The sequence below is a fragment of the Peromyscus leucopus genome, chromosome 1, assembly GCF_004664715.2.
Source record: "Peromyscus leucopus breed LL Stock chromosome 1, UCI_PerLeu_2.1, whole genome shotgun sequence".
Taxonomy (NCBI): Eukaryota; Metazoa; Chordata; class Mammalia; order Rodentia; family Cricetidae; genus Peromyscus; species Peromyscus leucopus.
The window spans coordinates 133,083,360-133,107,444 of record NC_051063.1 but is presented as its reverse complement, the minus strand read 5'-3'; the positions used below and the strand labels follow the sequence as shown (position 1 = coordinate 133,107,444).

Genomic DNA, 24,085 nt, shown 5'->3' with positions numbered 1-24,085 from the left:
GCCAGTTGAAAAGTTTTTTTGCACGTCAATAAGCCTCTCCACCAATGCAGCAATCCATATCAGACCAAATTAGAAAAATCCCAGGTTTAATGGGAAAACCCTTCCAGGGTGATTGTCCTGCCCTTCAGAGAGGAGATTGGGATGAGAGATCAGACAACAACACATCTTTTTTTCTGGATGTACCTTAAATACCCTGTGGGAGTGGTCTTGGTCCTCTCAGGGGAGGAGCTGTGTTTGACAGGCTTTGAAGGGGCAGGTTTGGAGGAAGAGCTCAGGGAGATGAGTTGAGATTGATCTTCCACTGGAACATTCCAGACTCTTTGGGTATAGGATTCCAGGGTACCAGGGGCTGAGTACCCAAACATTCCAGACTCTTTGGGTACAGGGTCACTGGTTCAAGTGTATCTAATTCCTGTGGGCATTGGATGATCAGGAGAAGGGGGGAGTCATTAGTTTGTGGGCTCATATTCAACAGGGGGTGTGAATGGAGGAGCATCCAGTTAATTGTCATCCTGGAGACCTCAGGCAACTGTTTCTTGAGGAAGCAAAGAAGACAAGTTTCTAGGCAAAAAATAGATGGTTAATATCAGCCTTAGCTGTATGCACAGGAGAGAAGAGCAGAGATAGGCCCTTCTTTGGGACATCTTGGAAAAATCGAGGGTGGAGGGTCCCAGCTGCTGGACAGATCATGTATCCTGAATAGGTGCCCACTTAAGCCTGGAGACATGACACCAGCCTGGATATCCCAGGAGCTTGGCAGCCAAGGATGTGGTGAGGATCACAGTATAAGGTCCTGTCCATAGGGGCTAAAGAGACTTAGGAGCAAGCTGTTTGAGGAATACTCTGTCCCCCAGGGAGAATGAGGCAGGCTCAGGGGCAGTTGAGTCAGCCTGTGAGCAAAGAAGGGACCTCAGAAGGGAGAAGTACGGGAAGTACCTGGTCAGTGGGGGAGTTTGGGCCAGGAGGTGGTGACTGAGGAGGTAGGGCATTCCATAAAGGAGCTCAAAATGGCTCAGGCCTGTAGAAGAGCATGGGGTGGCCTGGAGGCAGGTAAGAGCAATGGGGAGAAGGGCAGGTCAAGATAACTTGAGTTCAATGGAGAGCTTGGTGAACTGTTCTTTGATGAATCCATTGGTTTTCTCAACCTTTCCTGATGATTGTGGGCAATAGGGAATGTGGAGCTTCCAGGAGATGTTGAGAGCTTCTGATAGGAGCTCCATGACATTGTCAATCCTCGCTGGGTTGGTGTCCTCAATGCTGATGCAGAGACTGATATATCTGGAGGGCCTCTTGTGAATGGACCTATGAAATACTCAGGAGAGAGTGTGGTAGCCAAGGTGAGTGTGGCCCCAAAGGGGCTGAGAATATTGCAACCAAGCAGAAGTGCAGAAAAAAACAGGTATGACCAGAAAGAGAGTGTGGGAAGAATCACCCTGCAAGAATGCAGGGAAGTGTCGGGGTCTTAAGTGGGAAGGAAGGGATCCTGCCCATTCCCATGAGAGAAATTGGCAAGGAAACTGTAGGACCCAAGTGAGATATCAAAACAGAATAGGTAGCTCCTGTGTCTGAAAGAAAGTAAATGGGCTTACCCATTGCATGAAGCAACACCCTAGGCTCAGAAAGGGCAATGGGAATCACCAAGTCTAGGCGGCATCAGTCCTTCAACAGGCTTAGGAGTTCAAAGGCAATTGCCCATGTTGGTGAAGCTGGACTTCTGTGGCATGGCATAGAGGATGAGCCTGCATGGGGGTATTTAGATCTCCAGTGTCCAGGCTGTTGGCGGATAGGCATGGCCTCCTTGGCGGCTGCTGGCTGCATTTCTGGCAGAATCAACATGGGCTGAGCTCTGACAGGATGGAGCCTTGTAGTTGAGTTCCCTTGTCCCTGTTGTGGGGGCCCTGGTGGTCTCAGGGCAGCTGCTAAAGCTTGGGCTTGGAGTGTATTCTGTTGTAGTTTTATTTATCAGGATGACTCAACTTTCATTAAAAACTTTAAAAGCCATTTTTAGCAGTTCCTGTAGGGGAGTTTGGGGACCCTCCTCACCCTTTTTTTATTTTATTTTATTTTTATTATCTGGTGCTGACTGAGAAATGAAATGGTTGGCCAAGACCATGGCTCCTGCTGAGGAAGCTGGGGTAAGGTAAGTATACTGCACCATGGTCTCTTGTAACCTGTTCAGAAAAATAGCCAGATTTTCATCAGCTAGCTGTGTAATCTCTCAGAGCTTATCAAAATTAACTGCTTTGTCCAAGACTATTCCCATACCTTGGAGGAGTCAACAAACCATGAGTTCTCTTCTCTGGAGACTCAATTCCATCAGCTCCACCTACCTCTTAGAGAGGGCAGAGGAGGGCAGGAGTCTGGCAAAAACAAGTATGAGAAGAAATCGGGGAAAATTCAGGGGTGTTAGGCCAGTATGTGAAAAGGAACCAGGATGTGGATTGAGGCACTGGGAGATAGGGGGAACAGTGGGGGAGAGAAGGACAGGAAGGAGGGGAAGTAAGGAGGAGGGATATGGTCTTTGATTTGTAGCCCCTAAGAGGGGCTTGGATAGGCAGAGTTTAGGTGAAGTGGGGAAAGGACCAGTGTTTCCACCAGTGAATGGAACATGTGGCCCTGTAAGAGGGGGTTAGGCAGGTAGCCTTTGGGGGAAGTGGGGGAGGGGCGAGTGTCCCTGGCAGCATTGTCAGAATGGAATTTTCAGGATCCCAGTTCCCAGATAGGCAGGAATCTGGAGGCACCATGAACCTACTCAATAAGACCAGTGTTGTGGGACATTGCCCTCTGCAGACAGGGCAGAACGTAGAACCCAAAAATTGTGGCTGCAGGGCAGTTCTATCAAATTACCTCCAAGTAGACAAAATTTTAAAATTCTGTTTCATACAGGCCTTAGTGCTCAGAGAAATCAAGCGTTCAGGACAGATGGTATCCGATAGCCCCAATTTGAATAGATTATATAAAAGACAGCCAAGGGGCATTTTGGGATCAGGCTTTGACTGGCAAGTGCCCATTTCACAGGTCTATGCAAGGGACCCGAAGTCTAGCACAATGCGTCCACTGAGGTTGGTCTTGGGTCAAAAATGGTGGTGGTGGGGGTGTTGGAAATTCCCTTCAACAGAACATCTTCTGGAGAAGGGGTCCCATGGAACAAAGGCAGCTTTTTGCTCCAGAATGTGTGAGGGGCCTGATACAGCTGCTGCTTTGGCAGGACACCCCACAAAGTGAAGAGGCCCTGGACCTCTTAGGCAATGACTTGGAAATGACAACTTGCCCAGTGGAATGTCTTGCAAAGAGCAGGTATGGAGGAGAGGGGTGTTTTTCCATCATATGGCCCCAGGCCAGTGGGGGAAAATCAACCCCCACTCAGTGTATCCACCAGTTGGTAAATTTTTTATGTATCCCGATAAACCTCTCTGCCAATGCAGCAGTCAAAATCAGACCAAATTAGAAGAAGCCCAGTTTTAACGGATAAAGTGTTCCTGGGTAATTCTGTGCCCCTTCCCTGCCCCCACCCCCAGAGAGGAGACAGGAATGAGAGACCAGAAAACCACAGGTCTGTTTTCTGAGATGCAGTTTAAATACCCTGTGGGAGTGTTCTTGAGTCTGTCTGGAGGAAGAGCTGTGTTTGGCAGGCTTTGAAGGGGTGCATTTAGAGAAAGAGATGGGGGAGGGAAGTTGAGGTGGATCTTCCATCAGAACATTCTAGACTGTTTGGATATTGGATGCCAGAGTGCCAAGTGCTGAGGTGGAGCTCCCACTCAAACACCAGTCTTTAAGGTTTTATTTATAGAACTTTTATATGTTTGTTCACAAACTATAAAGGAGCACTCCATAGTCTACTATACTTTCATGTGGTGTTCCCTTGACATTTCATGAGTCTTATTTGAGTTTATTTGCATGAGTTGCACTGCTGTTTTTTTTTTTAACATATCTTCTCGAAAGCTACTGGTAAATATAATCCTGTAATTTTCATATGCATATTATATTTGCATTTGTAGTTTAAAGCATACATATGTTACATTTATTCCAGAGTTGTTCTTTTAATATATTCTTTGTACTTCAGAGACAGAGTCTCACTGTGCTGCTCAAACTCCTCACTGAAGCCATGTTTCCTCTCAGCATCATGACAAGCTCACAGTGCAGATGCAGAGCACCAAACTCAGCTGTGAAACCAAGTGTTTTCTGACTTTCATTTTTGAATTTTGGTTGCTTTATGTATAAAATTAAATTCAAAACATATTTTCTCAATCACTACAACTTTGTTGAAATTATGTTTAGCCTAAATATTATTTTAACAGTTAGTATTTTCTGTACACAAGAATTTTGCCCTTTACAAAACTTATAAATTATTATGTTTGTCTTCAGCTTCAGATATATAAGAAACAAAATTCTAATTATTTACTTTGCTTGTAATTTACTGGGCATAAACCAATTATCTCTTTGACCATAATAAATGTCTGCATTACTTGTTAGGATATAGTGAAAAATTCTGATTCACCTTGAACACCATGCCACTAATACCATTGTAAAGGCTAGGATTTGTCAAATTTTAACACTTGATAAGGGTGGTTTACATTCATGTTTTATAATAATGTTATTTTCGGGGTTGTCATTATCCCAACCATGGTGGTAAGGAGTAGAAATGATAACACTATGAATGACATAGGAGACTGTCTCTAAGACCTTGAAATTGTAAGAAATTATTAAATGGAATTTAGAGGAAAATAGAAGGAACTACAGTGAGGATTTTGAGTCAAGTCTGAGATGGAATATATAGGAGAGTCCTCTGAGCTGCTCTTGTTTTATTGTATGTGTGAGGATTAAAAGGCAACAGCGCAGACACTTGCCTATTACCCCAAATTTCCATCCAGTATTCAGAAAACAAAAGTTGGATCCCATGGAACACAAAGGAGAACATCAGAATTAGTAGTGGGGAAGAATATATGGTTCCACAGCATGAGCAGTATCATGACCCTGGAGTTATGTTCATTAGGACACTTTTTTCTTTTAAGGTTATAATATGCATGGCCAGGTAAATGACTTAGTTAGCAACATGCTTTTTTTTTCCTTTGGAAATATAGGAAATTTTTATTTTTTTAGAGTTGGTATACAAACTAATGAGTTTCAAACATTTTCATACTTATCTTGCCCCTTCCCATGTATCTATCCCACCATCCCCTCAATTTCCCTTACTGCTCTTCTCCCCAGCATTCATAGCCTACCTATGCAACTTTTAAAAGACATCCTATTTAATAGACTTTTCTTCCACAATACTGCTGTGGCCTCTTCCTTCCTATCAACTCCTGACAAAGTTGAGACAAGAAGCCTGAGCAGAATCTGTCAATATCATGCCTTGAAGGTGTGTGGGAGGGAAATCAGGTTAAGTCTCAGAATAAGCAATTGGCTCATAACGTTTGCATAGGTGCTACTGGGAAGAAAACAGACATCTGGTTAAGTTCAAGCATTGGCTAGTGTGGAGACCGAATTGTCCTCCTAGACATCATCACATATGACCCCCGACCAAAACCAACTACATTGGAACCTGGGATTCAAAAGAAAACAAAAATAGAAAGATCCTTGTTAAAACAGTACTAAGCATTCAAGATGGCAATAGGAAAGTCTTAAAACAATGTTAGAACCCTCTTGAACCTGGAGTCCTATATAATTGCATAAATCAAACATTAATAAAAGCAGCCTTGTGTTTCCCCATTTGTTTGCATCAGGGACTACTCAGGGTCACACTTTCTTCAGCATCCAAGGACAACCTGCTCATCAATTCTACATGGTTTGGTTTATTTTCAGCATGTTACAATTTTAAGTCACCTGGGAAAAGAGAACTTTAGATGATCAGATTGACCTGTGGCCATGTCTGTGAGAGATTGTCATGATAGATGATTGATGTGGGAGGGCCCAGGCCACTGTGGGGGACACAATCTCTAGGCAGGTGGGCTTAGGCTATGTATGCAGTATAGCTGAACATGAGCCAGTCAGCAAGCCTGTAATCATCGTATCTCCATGGTTTCTACTTCATTTCCTGCTCTAATTTCAATGATGGACTATGACCTGTCAGTAGAAGCCAAATAAGCCCTTTCTTCCCAGGTTTTTGTTTTTTGATCATGATATTTATCACAGCAACAAAAAAGAAAACTAGAAGAATCCCCATATTAAAATTTGTATCTTCTTTCTGTTTCACTCTACCTTGAATTGTACCCTCTGAAGAACATGACCCATAGGCAGGAAAACTTCCCATCTCCTGAACTTTATATCCTCTTCTTCTTTAATCTTGCTGTTCACTGAGTAACTAAGTCCCACAAAGCCTTAAAAAGTGATGACCTTTCCCATTGAGACGGAATGGAGCAAGAGACCTCCTTGACCTACCCACTATGCATATCCCCTCCCACATCCACTGAGAGGCCATTATACAGAACTGTCCATTATACAGAACTGTGGGAGGGGATTGCCCCTCCCACATCCCACTGAGAGGCCATTATACAGAACTGTCCATCCCCCTCAAACTTGGGGTCTACTAATCTACTCATACCCTAAAATCCCTCTAGACTATGACAATCAGGGTACAATTTACACTTCTATTCCCACAATCTCCTTTAAAAACTGAATATTCAAGTGGATACATTACTTTCAAAGTGAACTCACCCATGGGTTCCTGGGCCTCCAGACATCCCTTCTCACCCCACTTTCTCCTAGGCATTCCCTGTACGGAACAGGAGCAACATTGACTTCCACTTCCAGGTATTGTTCCAGTTCAGGTATTCAGGAGGACTCTCCAGCAGGCATTATTCTTGTTCAGGTGGCTTACTATAGGAACCTCAATGACACAATTATCTTCCTCATTAATACCTCTGATGTAGCCAGACACAGTAGCACATGCCTATAATCCTAGAACTCAGAATGCATAGGCAGTGATATTCTAGTCAGGGCTAGGTTAGGAACCCAGCCTGCTGAACAGTGATTATGTTGTCCTACCTTATTGGAGGATGCCTATTGGTAAGTGATCATATTGTATCTGTACCTAGCTGGGTCTTCTGTGATAATGATTGCATTACCTGTAATTGCACAGCCACTCCAGGAATTTATTGTTATAGATCAAATGATTAGGCAGACAATAATTGGGCTGGCTTTGGGCTATTGATTAATTGATTGATCCTTGGATAGCAAGCATCACCTCTGAGAAAATGAAACAAATCTTTTTTGGGGATGAAAATGAAGTTGACATTTCCCATTCTAAGCAGTTGAGGCAATTGCAACCCTTCTACTTCATGTAATGACAAGTTATTTGCAATTAAAGTAAAGTGGCTCTAAAAGTGATGGAATCTGTACAAACATAAGAGCTACATTAAAATTAGTAAACAATGTTTTTTTTAAAAAGAAGACAGAAGGAGGCTCATGAGTTCTAGGTAAGTCTTGGCTACACAGCAAAACTTTGTCTAAATAAATGAATACATCAGATGCATTGCTTACTACCCACTACCTCTGTTTTCCCCCATGTTATGGCTTTTTGTTGAGTCCATTTATATTCTATATTTGGTCATTGTTGTTACTATTCATTAAACACACACACAAACACACACACACACACACACAAACACACACGTTCTTTCTTTCTGTCTTTAAACTGCTGTGGGAAATCCCTAGTACTTGCCATGTTTGTGACAACCTGAATTAACTCTGTCTGGAACCATGGGCCCCAAATTAAACACTTTCTCTTCTTAGTTGCCTTGGTCACAGTATTTTGTCACAGCAATTGAAAGGTTACTAAGACACATGGTTGGGGACTTTATATGTGAACTTTTAATACAATGTTTATTGTTAACATTTACATAAATTTCATGAAAATAATTCTTTGGAAAACCTGCTTTACTAATTTTAGTTTTTCTGTATGCTATGATTTTCTAATTCTGATTTTTTTTCATCTTTTGGACTGTGGAACGTGATATTTTTTAGGACGCACCATAAACATGGCAGGCAGAATTGGAACAGCCCTGAGATTCTCATATATGAGCTGAAATTTTTTGAGATGAGTTCTGAGGTCACAATATTTATTCTGAAACCTTGTAGAGCTAATAACTTGCAACATGATTATTTGGAAACACGAGTACCTGACATTTATTTCTATAAAACACATATTAAAAAGCAAGCATATTGGTATTAACATGCAATTCTATGACATGAGGGAGAGGTGTTTACAGAAAGATCTCTGAGTTTTACTGGCCAGCTAAGCTAGATGGTTTAGCAAATGCTATTCATTGGAGATAGTCTGTTTCAAATCAGCCAGTGGTAATGCACATCTGCATCAAACTAGGATTTAATGGATATCTATGTTCAGTAGCAATCATGACTCCCTATCAGCTGGGTTTCCATACACAATTCTTATACAATATATACTCAGGGAAAATTGCAATATGGCTAGAAACAGTACTCATGTATCCTAACCCTCATCAGAATGCCTGTTGGTATTTAATGAACTGATAGAGGAAGAGTCAGATTTTTCTCAGGAATGCTTGATAAAAGAGGCTTCCCATTTTCCAGTAGATGGTCCAGTATCTATGAATTCACAAGTGCCTTAATGAACTCAGTTGTTGTTAAAGAGAGAGAATATATGTGAACTTCAGATGGAATAGTGATAGTGGTGATTGAAAAGGAAATTTAATGTATGGAATGGAGTGGGTTTTTCTAAATACACAATTTCATGTATTATATTTGAATAAAATTTTTATGAATATTAATTGCAACTAATAAAGAAAAATGAGACAACCTGAATTTAGACACATGAGCAAATATACATAAAAAGTTACATATATTCACAGAGAATTTTTGAGATTATACATATATTTTAAGCATTTCGGTTCTAAAATAAGTACCCCTAAAATTATTTTTCATCATTAGGATGCTGTGTGATATTTTATGATAATTGGGTATTTTGGAACAGAGCTTTAAAGAAGCATTTCTTTTTTAAGTCCAAGCAGATTTTATAGGACACTCTAATAGAAACAAATATATTATGAAGTGTTATAATTCAACCATATAATCATAGATCCTGGGGAAATTGGCAGAGAAAATTATCAAAGATTCAGCAACTAGCTGCAATTGGCACCCCAGAGTCACAATCAGAAAAGTGCAGACAGAAAAGGAGGGTTCCTTCTAGATAGCCAAGATCTAGTCCCAAGCAGGAAGATACATGATTAACCCCTGGCACCACTGGCTGGTTTTTATTATTGGTCATTTTAAAAAATGTATTTATTTTATATCCTGACTCTGTCCTCCCCTCCCCCCTCTCCTCCCACTCCCTCCCTGCCACCTCCCCTCCACCACCCCCAACCACCCCTCCTTTATATTTGCTCAGAAAGGAGCAGGACTCCCATGGGTATCAGCAAAGCATGGCATATTAAGCTGCCATAAGACCAAGCACTTCCCTGATATCATGATGCCCCCTATTTCCTACAAGCTCTCCTCCCTCTCCTCAGCAAGACTCTCTAAGCACTGCCCAGTATTTGGCTGTGGGTCTCTGAATCTGCCTTCATCAGTAACAGGATGAAGGCTCTTTGATAACAATTGGAGTAGTCACCAATTTGATCACAGGGGATGGCCAGTCCTGGCTATGCATCCACTCTTGGCAGGAGTCCTTGCATTAGGCTTCTACCGGACCCCATTCTTGTGCGTGTGTGTGTGTGTGTGTGTGTGTGTGTGTGTGTGTGTGTGTGTGTGTGTGTTTATTAAAATATTTTTTATTAATTTTACATACCACCCACAGATCCCCCTCTCATCCCTCCTCTTGCCTCAACCTAATGTACCGGACCCCATTCTTAATGTTAGCTAGATTTCCGGGTAAATTACGTTTTTCCTGTCTTCCCCTTTCACTTTCCCTGCTCCTGTTGCAACAGACAGGGAGGGGGAGTGAGAGATGAATCAGCAGCTCTGGTGGAGATCACCAAGGTTACAGCAGGCTTTCGCTTTCTATGCCTAGGTTTGAGATCTCTCTTCTGATTGGTTCTTAATCAATTGTCTATTTGAGAGCACATACTCCTCCAATCAGAGGCAAATAGAGCTAATAAAAATGTCTTCACTTGGGGATTTTACCAGTCAGGCTCCTGGCTAGATTCCAGGTACCAGCTGGTACCTGATCTAGCCATAGCCTGACAGTAAACTGCCCCAGAGAAGGAAGACTGTTCCTGACACCTGCAGGAGACAGCCAAAGGAAGCTTAGCATAGGCAGGGGCGTACTGAGATTTCTCCTACTCCTGCTCTGAGTCACCTGCTCCTGTTTACTGTGCAGAGAATGCGTTCCTGCCTTTTAAGCCACTTCTCCTTTAAGATTTGTCATCCCTGTCCTGGTACTAGAGTTCTGCATCATCGGCAGGGAGGATGATGTACTGTGGGAATCATTTTCTGACAAAGACCAGGTATGTGCTATTCTTTCACTCCCCTGTGAAAACCTGCTCCGGCAGAGACAGTTCTTACATGTCCCCCTGAGACTCTCTGACACCGTTTTACCTGTTTCCCATATCCCTCTGTTAGGCAAAGCAGTATAACGTTGGCTATGTTACTTGTTACCATCCTGCTGCCTTCACGGGTTTCAGAAGTTCAATTTTCCAGTCTGGGTTCTACAATAATGTTTGAATTGTCATTATGCTTGGGCAAACAGTAGCTAGTATAGTTTGTTCTCATTTTTCCATCTGCCCATTTATTTCTATGAGGTCAGGCAAAGCATGGGGGTGTTGAAAAAATTATTTGGCTCTCTATATTGTCAGACTTGTGTTCTGTACCCTCATGGAAAGATGTTTACCAACCAGATTTCCTTGTCAATCTTGACAGTGCAACAGTACCAACTGAGACGTATCCCTTCGTTTAGCATTTTGTTCCCACCAATCACATCTGTGTGGTATGACATGTGTGCTTACGCAGGTACGCTGCTTTCTCTGAGTTGTTCCTTACAGCCACAAAAACATTTCCAATTGTGTATGTCATATATTATCTGGTGACCTTGTGTGTCCTATGTAATTTTAGTCTCTCCAAGTTACCCTTCTCATGGAAAATCTGAGAGGGGAAGAATTTAGGGTCTTACCTGATAGGCAACTGAGATCCAGTAGAGACAAGTCAACAGAGCAGTAGCTGCAATGCAAGTATTGCACACTTATAAATTTCAAAGGCAGACATTTAGTTGCCCCACAGAATGATGCATTGATAGCAAATTCTGGTAAAGTTGAGCATATGTTGCTGTAGAGGTATACATAGATATGAATATGAGAGAAACAGGAACAGAAAAGAGAAGGAAATTGAAAGGGGAGCAAGATCCTCAGATCCACTTTATTTCTGTGGACAGCCTTACTCAAAGGCTTTTGTTTTCTAATAGCTTTTGACAGGGAAAATCACTCTGTGCTTTTTTCGTGGACATGAGGGACTGGACTCATTAGAGCAATTCAATAATTAGTTATGTCTTCAGCTATGAGCTATACAGGAACACTATTGAAAATGGGAGGACACAGGGAAGTACTGAAACATCAGAACCAAAGGGCAATTAGCAGAATTCAGGATTTGGAGCAATTTCATCCCTCACTAATGCTGAATAGTCTTGTTAATTATACTTTCTACATGACTCATTTTTTGTCCTTCTCAGGAAATGACATCAGCAAATATTGAATTGACTATCCTCCCACAAATAACCTTTCTTTGGTACTCGCATACATGATTTAAATGACGTTTACACAAGATAATGCAACTGACTGACAATCATGAAGAAAGACTTGGATATGGCACTGTCTGCCTTGTAATCTTGAGGGCCCCTTTTAAGTGAGCAAACAGACAGCACCATGAGTAATACAGTTGGAACCCCTCGTCAGTTTCCACTTCCAGCAGGAGTTTAGAGAGCAGGAAGATTCTGTTTCCATGTAGCTGTAGGTCTGAACTTGTATATCTAAAAGGAGATTTTTCCTGAATAACCCAGAAGGAGGCATATGCCTGAGAATAGAGCCCAGGGAACAAATACCTTGGGTAGCAGCGTGCAGATTCCTTCTATATACAAGTTGGAATTGTCAGTGTGGACAATCACTTCTCTACTCAATCCCTTCTTACCCCACTCTCAGACCTTGGCATATTAACTGAGAATAGCTAAGTGTAACCACTTATGACTAGGCTGTGTGGCCAGAGAGAAACCTCCATATTTCTCTGTTTCTTCAGCCTGAAGGAGTCTGGAAGGTTTTGATATCATGAAAAATAAATCGGCTCTGAGTACAATGTGGTCAGGTCCTGGAATTCAATAGGATGCGGCTTGACTGAGATAGAAGAGCAGGTTCTGTCTTGGTATAGGAAACCTTTGTTGTTGGGGATGGAAGTCCTGAGAGGGTTAAATATTTGTTCAGAAGTAATAGGGCTAGTAGACACTAGTGTTTTTCTTCCTTAGAAATCTCAGAAAGAGATGCATGAACATGCTGCCTCAAATGTTATCACCATAGTGCTGATGCATAGTTGATTACCTGTGCCCTGCTGTGCTGTGAGCACCATATAGGATATGATGTAATTTCTGAGGGGGTTGTGAAGAAGAAGCAGGGTCTGATTGGCTGGCCTGCTTGGCAGATGATAGCTGTGTCTTGCTGATTCCCCATCATCACATGTGACTGACTCATCTCCACTGCAGGCTCTGTTTTTCCCCCATTGTCTGTGCAAAGAACTCTGCTGGCACTGACAAAGACACTAGATTCTATAGTTCCCCATGATGATGTCAGAGAAGGGAAGAAAATGGTAAGGAAAAATGACTGTAGGACCTAAGGATATGGCTCAGTGGTAGAATGCCTGACAGGGTATCTGCAAACCTGGCTTCTCTCTGCAGAACTAGAACAGTCAATCCAGGAACACAAATTTAGTGTGTCTAAAGCATACTTAACAGTTTCCCCAGGCTTGTGACTCTAACTTTAAGATAGCTAATATTTCGAAGCTCAAGTGGATTTGCAATAGCTCACAGCCAGGTTCTAGACAAGCTGCTGCCAGTAACAACTAGAAGTAATGAGGATTTGCCTGTTTGTGTGAGGTTGGAGAAGTTAGGACCTTGTAGTATTTTTTTTAGTTAGCTTTTTGGGCTGTTTGGGGGCCACTCACTCAGCTCCCAAATTAATCACACAGAGACTTATTCTTTCTTATGAATCCCTGGCCTTAGATTGGCTTGTTTCTTGCCAGCTTTCTTAAATTATCCCATTTAATTTTTGCCTCCAGGCTTTTACCTTTCTATATAGCTTTCTTTAATATTATTATATATCTTGCTGTGTAGCTGGGTAAGCCGACAGCCTTTGGGATTCCACTGATGTCATTTTGGAATTCTGTGAGAAAGTGATGCTACACTGGCATTTCTGACAAAGTGATTGTATTGGATAAAAGAGGAGAAATTTGAATTTTGACTATTTTTAAAAAAATATTTCAAGGTGAACAAAATATGAGACGGATCAAATTTAAGAAATAGTAAAGATCAATGTTTGGCCCAATAAAATACACTCCGAAGTTCAGTATTCTGACTTTTCCTGTGTTCAATTCTTTGTCCTCCCCAGGCAATGAACTGAGTGACCCTGTAGTGATGATATCTCGTATAAGAGTATCTTATGGTATCCCATTTAAATTTAAGAAATAATTACTTAATTTTAAAAAATGCTTTGAGAATTATAACCTTAATTATGTATATGCAAAAACTATCTGGACATACAAACAGAGAGACAGACATAGGCGCGCGCGTGTGTGCGCGCACACACACACACACACACACACACACACTCACACACGCATGCATGTATTAATGGATCACCACATTAATTTATAAAAAAAATACTATAAGCATCCATTATACTAAGTAGATAAATATTGAGTGTGTTGTAAATCTTGCAAATACATTTGACAAGAATAAGCCTGTGTACAAAGTATATTGCCTTGATTGTAAACTAGTTCTTTCAACTGTAAAAAAAAAAAAAGAGAGAAATTGAAAATGGGATTGTGTTCATTTTGTCAATAACAGTACAAAGGGTGACCATTTGGACACCACGGTTTTCATAAATCAGTAAAATTATTTAATTAGAATGTGTTGTAAACAGGCAAGGTGGTTCTAGTGCATAAAGAACTAAGGACAAACTCATGCACCAGTCTCCTTCAGGGAACTAGGATGGTAACTGAAGGAAGATGATAAACGCGATCTGGATAAACACAGAATCATACAGGACTGCGCATGGTCACTCTTTTTACAGTCTGTTTATATTCATTGCTCTCTGCTAGAAAGTACTTGGTCTGTGTATATGAACCATGTTAACAAAGCTTGCAAAGCTGTGGAATTCACCCTGTGAAACAAGGTCATCTACAAAGACAGATCATTATTTTGACAGCAACATATCATGGGCTACATTCCCCACACATTTATAACAGTAATGAAGACTCTAGGTTCTAGGGCCATAGATCTTCAATGATGGAAAGAACAGTGATCATAAGAGCAGGCAGTATGTGTGGTGTTCTTACTTTGCATATTTGGAAGATAGCACATCCTGGAAGAAATGCAGAGAAGATGCTAAGTTAATGGCTCAAAAGTCCAAACAGAGTTACAAGAGTTAAGGATCTCACCAGCCCCTTGCATTGATGTGGGATCTCTAAGGACAATTATGATCAGAATTTACTACCATGACTGGCAATATCCACAGGTGGGAACATAAGTCATGTTTATGCATTAGTGAATTTTTTTTCAAGACAGGGTTTCTCTGTGTTGTCTTGGTGCCTGTCCTGGGTCTCGCTCTGTAGACCAGGCTGGCCTGGAACTCACAGAGATCTGCCTGGCTCTGCCTCCTGAGTGCTGTGATTAAAGGCGTGCACAACCAACGCCTGGCGTACCAGTGTATTCTTGATGCATGCATTCTTTAAAGTTTCAAGTTATAGCTGTACCTTAATCTGTATCATAAACTAATTCATAACTAGTTGCTTTTATTATACAGGATGCATTAAATATTTACTGAGGCTATCTATTCAGTGTCACTCACATTCAGATACTGTATTTTTCACACTTGGTCAAACAGCATAGAAAAGGAAATGTTGGGAGCATGTATTCACCCTTAATAAAATCATCAGAAAAATTATTAACATGGGAACTTGGGTAAATCTTTGCTTGTAACACATAAAAACAAATATTTAGACATCACATTTTTGACAATGAAGAATGTTAATAAATTTTAATGTGCTCTACACAGGCAGAAAATCATTGCATATAAAGGAGCCAGAGGATTCTACCCTGTAACAAGTGTGTGAGGTCCTGTAACAAGGACATGATACCACTCATCTCATCTTACATTTATGTGTGTGTTGTCATTCTGTATAACACAAACATATTCCTACATCATATACTTCACACAGAATTGTGGCAATTTGGACTGTCAGTAAAAAGTCATAAATGAATTATAACTAGAAATCAGAATCTGTTAGTGACAAATGGAAGTCAGTCAGTCATACTTGCACAGGATTAAGAGAAAACATATGACATATATTTGTCTCAGTGTGATACATGGGGCACGGTAACCTATGCTATGTAGTACCCAGATACTGAGAACATAGGGAATTGGATTAGTTGCTACCTACTAAACCATCTGTGAGAAATCACAGAAACTGGTCCACAGGGTTTGGGGAAATATATCATTAAAATCATATAATTTGATACCACATCATAGGTCAAGATCCTCCTACTGTGCAGGAGCCTAAATGGACATGGGTACACACACACACACACACACACACACACACACACACACACACTTCACAGATAAAAAAAATCTGAGAACATGATTGGCAAATATGGAATGATAAGACTACTTTCTGTTACATTGTTATCATGTTGCACCAAAACTCACTCCCTTTCCTTAGTAGTTAAGTAGAGAAGGACAGCATATTAAGTGGGCATATCAGAATTATTTTCTGATGCCCATGCTTATTATATAGTGAATTTTGGAATCAATGTTCCTATAATTATAATAATAGCCTTGGAAGAACACCAAATTAGATGCAAAATCTGCTGTTTGTTTAATAAGCAAATCTGATCTGGTACTTCCTGGGAACAATGATCTTATTTGTAGGGAGGGGCAGCAAACCCCACAGCTTTTAAATCTTTACAACACTCCCCTCTAGTGTTCATGTAACTCATTGATGCCTTCCTACTTGATTCTTTCTTCCCTTTTTTTTGTTCGAGTCATAGATTTTTTTTATGTGTGTTCTCTAAATATTTTTTACGCTTTATTTTTTTCTACATTAGTGATTCTGCAAGAACACAAACCTGGATCTCACCAGATGGTACAGAATGTTTGTGGATATTTATTACACTCATGAGAGAATTCTTTGCCCTGGTGGATGGCTTAATGCCATACTGAAATTCAGGATAGCATCTCCGTATTTACATTCAAAGAACTGTAGTCCATGTCTCACTGGTGTCCACTTTATTTCACCAAGTTTTACTTATCAACAAGAACTTCAAGAGAACAGGGACAAATGTCCTTTCGTCTGTGTTCAGTAGTACCATCTGTGGTGAACCAGCCCCCACATTTATTTACCCCAGGGACTCTTAAGGAATGAGGGATAAGGGATTTAGTAAGAAATAAAAAGGGGAGAGAAACAGAGAGAAAACACAGGATAGACTTGAGTGAGCCTGGATCCTTATCCACTGGCCCAGAACTTTATTCCAAAGGCCTGTTTATAACAAAGCCAAGGGGTGGAGCAAAAGACCTCCCCCTTGCTAGTTAAATCAAATGTACACCCTTACAAATACCTGATACTCAGGCCCATGGTCCAATAAGCCTCTTATACAGTCCTGTTGGGTATAGCCCCTAGGAAACCTAGTGGGCTACAACAGACAGATGATCAGAGTGTTGGTCATGTGTGAAGCAGAGGAGCAGCTCGATAAAGAAGGAGGATCATCCCGACTTTAGGCACTGCATTAGCCACATCACTTAGGCACATCAAAAGCATGTGAGAGTAAACATGGCAGGGTGATGAAATAAATAGGTAATAGAAGGAGATGAATAAGAAAACTGATATGTTGACCTATTTGTAAGCTTGTGGAGTGGAATGGTATGGTATGGTGTGTGAGTATGGGGGCTTGTACAGGCAGGAATGATGTGGTATGGTGTGTGAGTATGGGGGCTTGTACAGTCAGGTGTGTGTGTACGTGCAGGTCTATGATGTGAGAGGGGAAATGTGGTCTATAAGGGGAGAGACAAAGATGGAAATCGAGGGAAAGAGGAAGAAAAGATAATGAAAGGATGAAGGAATGGGAAGGCATAGTGGTTAGTTTTTGTCAATTAAATACAAACTCCCAGAGTGAACCGGGTAAAAAGTTCCTTAGTTAATAAACTGCCTTCATCACATTATCCTATGAGCATGTCTGTGAGGCATTTCTTGATTGATACTTGATGTTGGAGGGCCACTATAATGTAGATGGTGAAAGCGTTGGAGAGATTTTACCAAAGAGCAAGCTAAAGGTGTGGGGGAGATTATCATGCTCTCTGCTTTTGTCCCTGCCTGCAAATATATGCATTGAGTTACAAAGTTGAATTTCCATGATGATAGACTATACATGGCAAAAAAAAAAAAAAAAAAAAAAAGAGCCGGGCGGTGGTGGCGCACGCCTTTAATCCCAGCACTCGGGAGGCAGAGCCAGGCGGATCTCTGTGAGTTCGAGGCCAGCCTGGGCTACCAAGTGAGTCCCAGGAAAGGTGCAAAGCTACACAGAGAAACCCTGTCTCGAAAAAACCAAAAAAAAAGAAAGAAAGAAAGAAAGAAAGAAAGAAAGAACAAAAAAAACAAAAGACCAATCTACACCCTTCAACTTGTTGTTGGCCAATATTTCATCAGAACAACAGAAAAAAAAGACCAGGACATAAAGAAAAGAAATTATAGGGAAACAATGAGTGTGCAAGTGTTGAGTACCAAAGCCTTTCCTGAGATTACTTGGGCCTTCCTTTTGAACACAGGGTTAAATGCATTTAGAAGGATCCAGGAAGTCACATTGTAAGTAAGAAGATGCTGTTCTATGTGCAGGTGTGTGATAAAAGAAGTGTGTGATAAAGAAATATCGCCAATAAATGTTCTCTTTCATCTTTCCCTAGGAAGCTAATCAAGAGATAACAGTTGAATAACCTGAACTGCTTCATGGACATCTTCAAGAAAATTGCAGGAAGCAGACCAGGTTGAATGTTCTGTTCTTCCTTTATAACTGTTAAGTCATATTTAAATGGATGCCAATCAACATAAAAACAACAAGACTTCATCATGTCATTAATATAGTTATTGTGATAGTCTGCTAATCGTTTTAATGTACCAATCACCTGATAGGGATCAAATCAATTTTATTTCATTAATGAAATAATATTTGAATGTTTTATTGTTCTAGAGAAAATTATAGCTGATCTTTCTTGGTTCTACATATGAAATTTGATGTATCTCTTCTATCAATTTTTTTTGTTTTATTTTTCAAAACAGGATTCTTTGTAAACCTGTCCTGGAACTTAGTCGGAAGACCTCTTGTATTAAATTTTTAAAGAATTTAGGGATTGTGATGCCTCCAGAAGTTGTTTTATTGTACAGGTTTCTTTTAGCTATTCTGGGTTTTTTGTTTTTCCATATGAAGTTGAGTATTATTCTTTCCAGGTCTGTGAAGAATTGTGTTGGTATTTTGATGGGGATTGCATTGAATCTGTATATTGCTTTTGGTAAGATTGCCATTTTTACTATGTTAGCCCTGCCTATCCATGAGCATGGGAGATCTTTCCATTTTCTGACATCTTCTTCAATTTCTTTTTTCAGGGACTTAAAGTTCTTGTCATATAGGTCCTTCACTTGCTTGGTTAGTGTTACCCCAAGGTATTTTATGTCATTTTTGGCTATTGTAAAGGGTGCTGTATCTCTAATTGCCTTCTCATCTTCTTTGTCCATTGTATATAGGAAGGCTACTGATTTTTTTGAGTTGATCTTGTATCCTGCTATGTTGCTGAAGGTGTTTATAAGCTTTATCAATTCCTGGGTGGAATCTTTGGGGTCACTCAAGTATACTATCATGTCATCTGCAAATAGGGAAAGCTTGACTTCTTCCTTTCCAATTTGTATCCCCTTAATCTCCTTATGTTGTCTTATTGCTCTGGCTAGAACTTCAAGTACTATATTGAATAAGTATGGGGAGAGTGGACAGCCTTGCCTCGTTCCTGATTTTAGTGGAATTGCTTTGAGTTTCTCTCCATTTAATTTGATGTTGGCTGTTGGTTTGCTATATATTGCCTTTATTATGTTTAGGTATGTTCCCCGTATTCCTGATCGCTCCAAGACTTTTATCATGAAGGGGTGCTGGATTTTGTCAAATGCCTTTTCTGCATCTAGCCACCTTACGCCTGTCAGAATGGCTAAGATCAAAAACACTGAAGACACTTTATGCTGGAGAAGTTGTGGAGCTAGAGGAACTCTCCTCCACTGCTGGTGGGAATGCAAGCTTGTACAACCACTTTGGAAATCAATATGGCACTTTCTTAGAAAATTGGGAATCAATCTCCCCCAAGATCCAGCTATACCACTTTTGGGCATATACCCAAGAAATGCTCAATCATACCACAAGAGCACTTGCTCAGCTATGTTCATATCAGCATTGTTTGTAATAGCCAAAACCTGGAAACAACCTAGATGCCCTTCAACTGAAGAATGGATAAAGAAATTGTGGCACATATACACAATGGAATACTACTCAGCAGAGAAAAACAATGACATCATACGGTTTGCAGACAAATGGATGGATCTAGAAAAAATCATCCTGAGTGAGGTGACCCAGACTCAGAAAGACAAATATGGTATGTACCCACTCATAGGAAGATACTAGATGTGGAACAAGGATGACTGAACTGCTACTCACATCACCAGTGAGGCTACCTGGAAAACGGGACCCCAAAAAAGACATGGAGAAATGGATGAGATCTACATGAACAGCCTGGTCATGAGTGGGAACAATGAAGAGCGACGGTCGAGGGAAAGAGAGTGGGAGATCCTAGCTGGATCAAGAAAAGAGAGGGAGAACAACGAATAGGAGACCATGGTAAATGAAGACCACATGAGAAGGGGAGGAAGCAGAGAGCTAGGGAGGCCCACGGAGATCCACAAAGATACTGCCAGAAAAGACTGCTGGCAATGGACGAGAGACGGCAGGAACTGACCTACTCCGGTGATGGGATGGCCAGACACCCTGTTAGTTGTGCCATAAACCCCATCCAAGGAAGGTCTGAGGAATCTGGATGCAGACATCCATGGCTGGGCCCCTGGTGGAGCACTGGGAGTCTAATTAGTGAGAAAGAAGAGGGTTTATATGAGCGAGAATTGTTGAAGCCAGGGTTGGATAAAGCACAGGGACAAATAGCCAAACGAATGGAAGCACAGGATCTATGAACCAAAGGCTGAGGGGCCCCCAACTGCATCAGGCCCCTGAACGGGTGAGACAGTCATTTGGCTTGATCTGTTTGGGAGGCAGCCGTGTGTTAGTGCCGGGTCCTGGGCTTGTTGCATGAGTTGACTGTTTGAATCGTGGGACATATGCAGGGACACTTGGCTCGGTCTGGGAGGGGGGGACTGGTCCTGGCTGGACTGAGTCTACCAGGTCGATCCCGGTCCTCGGGGGAGACCTTGATCTGGAGGAGGTGGGAATGGGGGGTGGATGGGGGAAGGGGGAAGGGGGGCGAGAGTGGGAGAACAGGGGAATCTGTGGCTATTATGTTGAAATAAATGATGTTGTAAAATAAAAAAAAAAATAAAAAAAAATAGTAAAAAAAAAATAAAAAAAAAAATTTTAAAGAAAAGTCTTTTATTCTACTAATAGCACTATATTTTTAAATTGACAGGGATGATTTATTAGGTAGAACACATTCACAATGAAAATATGCTTAGATATTACAAATACTTTCTTAAAAATTCTTCTGTCAGCCCCTTACAAAGACATCATCCATATCACAGCTTGCAGAGATACTTTCATAGCTTAGAAATGAAATTTCTCAAGGACTTCATGTGGCCTTTTAAATATCTGTCCTGTCATTGCCAAAAAGACCTCTCCAGAAAAATGTACGTAGTAGTAAAATAGTTTAAAAAAATAGTCCAGACTCAGTTGAAGAATCTTTCCTTACCAGTGGTCAATGTATTTTAAAATTGCATTAAATCCACTTTACATTACTTTATACAGCACTGTTCTCACTGGAGCTCTTACTATGTTGCCCAGAAAGTCTCCAATTCTTACACTCATGTGACTCTTCTGCTTAATGATCTAGTAAGCTGTGATGAAGGAACGTAACTAAGGGTGGCATATATTCCTTTAGTAAATATTTGTTTTGTGAATTAATCATTTTTGTAGAAATGCAACTGGTCATTTACTTTGATAATATGAGTTGCAGCAGTAACAAGTTCTCTTTATATTTTAAAAGGAATTTTGTGGGGTTCTTACGATTTTTATACCTACAAGTTGTCATTTTCTTGTAGGTATATTATTATGTGTTTATCAGTGACCAAAGGCCCACAGCAAATATGTCCTCACCTGGGACAACTGAAAGTAGCTTAAAACAAATATTGAGTAGAAATATGTAGAAAATCCACATTTGTTTGTTTGTTGTTTTGTTTTGTTTCTTTGTTTGTTTAATCTGGAAGAATGAGCCTTTGGAGATAAAACTATGCCTATGATTTTTTTTTCTGATGACATTTAAGTTTTAAAAAGTAATTTCTCTACCTAATTTGCTGAGTGTTTTCCTATGAAATGATTGTGGATTTGTGAAGGTTATCCTGTCCCTCCCTTTAGCTAATGACACATAGTTTTTTTATATGTGTAGTACAACATAACTATTTTAATATTAAAAGAATGTTTCTTATGTGCCCATTTATTACTTGTTTTATTTTTCTCCTCTTTTGTTGTCTTTGTTTCAGCAGTATATTTAGAAGTTTTATTATGTACTCATTTATTAAATAATTATTTGAATTTTATGTATGTGAATACTTGGATTTCAGGAATATCTTTTAATACCTGCCATTTTGTACCACTTAATGGCCAGAAAGTATTGTAGGATCCACTGCTATGAAGCTGCAGACCTTTATTAAGTACTATCTAGGTAGTAGGAATTAAACTAGTGTACTCTGGAACATCAGCCAGTGTTCTTTATTTTTAATTCATATTTGTCTTCAATTTTTGTAAATGTTATATAGTTTGTGTGAAACCCTTTAATTTATGTTTTGTTCATTCTTTTTAAAAAAGATTATAGAGGAAAGTTATTATTCTTTTAAAAATTTAAAAACCTTTGTTCAACAGGAAGTTAATCCACAATACCACCACATGACCTTGAATGGAGACAAGGGCAGATGAGTCTCAATGCAGATATCCTTCATGGATCTCAATCTGGATTCCTAAACAGAGAAACAAGTGAGTGGTCCATGGAGGAGGATTTGAAGTAATAAAAAGAGAAGTAGAAATTCTATAAATACAGTACTCATACATGAAATTACAATAAAATAAATGAAACATATCAGATAGACTTCAGGATGCTGAGGACACAGAGTTCATTGTACATTGTACAGTAACTTGATAGTTCTTCCATCTTTGTTCTATTGGCATTTTAATTTATTTTACAAATATTCTTCTCTAATTATCTATATAACCTATTGATTCCTGTAGTCTATCTCAGGATTATAGACATTTGGAATCTATAATGCATATTTCAAAAATGCTGACCTTGTATTTATTGCAACATATCATATTTATATATATATATATATATAACATTTTTAGCAATGTGTCCTTATATGTAAATTATCAAGATGTGGAAATAAATTAGTTTATAATCTGCATACTGGGGAGCAGGACTAGTCTTCATACAACTTGAATCTGCATATAAACAAAAAGAACAATAATTCAGTATGACATTTGTTTATCTGTAATCCCAGTATGAGATAGCAAGTCTCTCTATATTTTTGATACATTAATTTAATGATATACTATCTCAAAAAATAAGTGGAAGGTGAGATTATGAAGACATGTGAAGTTGGCCTCTTGCCTCTACATTCTTGTGCATACACTTTACATCCATACACACATGAACCAATAAATACACATCTATATTAAAACATATGATATATAAAGTCTCTCCATTTTGAGACAAGGACTGATTATATTGGCTGGAATGGACTGATGACTCCCATGTAGAGCAGGCAGGCTTCAATCATGGAGTTACACCTGAGTCTGACCATTTTGTCTAGTACTAAATTTTATTCCATCCAAGTATTTTTTAACCGTACAACATTTAGAGAGTCTCTTGGCTGTAAATACTTTGAATAAAGACCACATGTCTCAAACTCTGAATCTTTATTCTTAATTTCTCGTTGTTAGGTCAAGGTTGGCTATTTTGGACTCCCTTATACATTTTAGATGAGTTGGACAATAGGATCAATATTAAAATACCAATGCTTTGGAATGGTATGATTCTAATATCTAGTAGGTTTGGGGAATTTGGACTTCTTCACAATAGTGAGATTATAATCAATGAATCTGAAAAATTTCTATGTCTGTAACTCTTATCCAACTCTGCTAACAATTCAACTGTTATAAAGACTCTGGTATAAACTGCTATTTTATCATTGTGGTGTTAGTACTAAAACAAGTTTTCACAGTATAGAATTCCTAATTAATCTCTGCTATCTGAATGAACTTAATAAATGAACTTAAACTGATTTGCCATCTGAATAACTGAGGGATTTACATATATGTTCAGTTCAAGAAAGAGATTTCCATAAGCAATTCAATTTCCAACTAAAGTACTGCAACTATAGTACAAAACACAGATATGAGAAAGAAACATTTGAAAAAGTATAATCTTAACATAAGGGAGTGTTACGTTAAGTAGAAGAAAATTGAATTTTAAAATATGGAACATGAAAGTTTTGTAAACAAGTCAGATATAGCTAATTGTATGTTATCTCAAATGTTAAGTATTTATTTGGAATTTTATTATGTTTATTCCTAAAGTATAAGAAAGTATGTCATAATTTATTGTGTTTTTACATAGGAAACATT

At 39.7% G+C, this 24,085-nt stretch overlaps 1 protein-coding gene across 5 annotated transcripts in view; it reads left to right on the top strand.

The window, feature by feature from the left end:
- LOC114684184 overlaps positions 1 to 24,085 on the top strand; it is a 344,217-nt gene that overhangs the window by 261,698 nt on the left and 58,434 nt on the right. For 3 of the 5 annotated variants that reach the window (XR_005089843.1, XR_005089844.1, XR_005089842.1), the window contains exon 1: positions 22,328 to 22,438. The gene's annotated coding sequence lies outside the window, so the exon portion shown is untranslated. Of the gene's footprint in view, positions 1 to 18,119; positions 18,201 to 22,327; positions 22,439 to 24,085 lie in introns of those variants that run through there. The other 2 variants (XR_005089835.1, XM_037198375.1) reach the window with 2 other exon arrangements.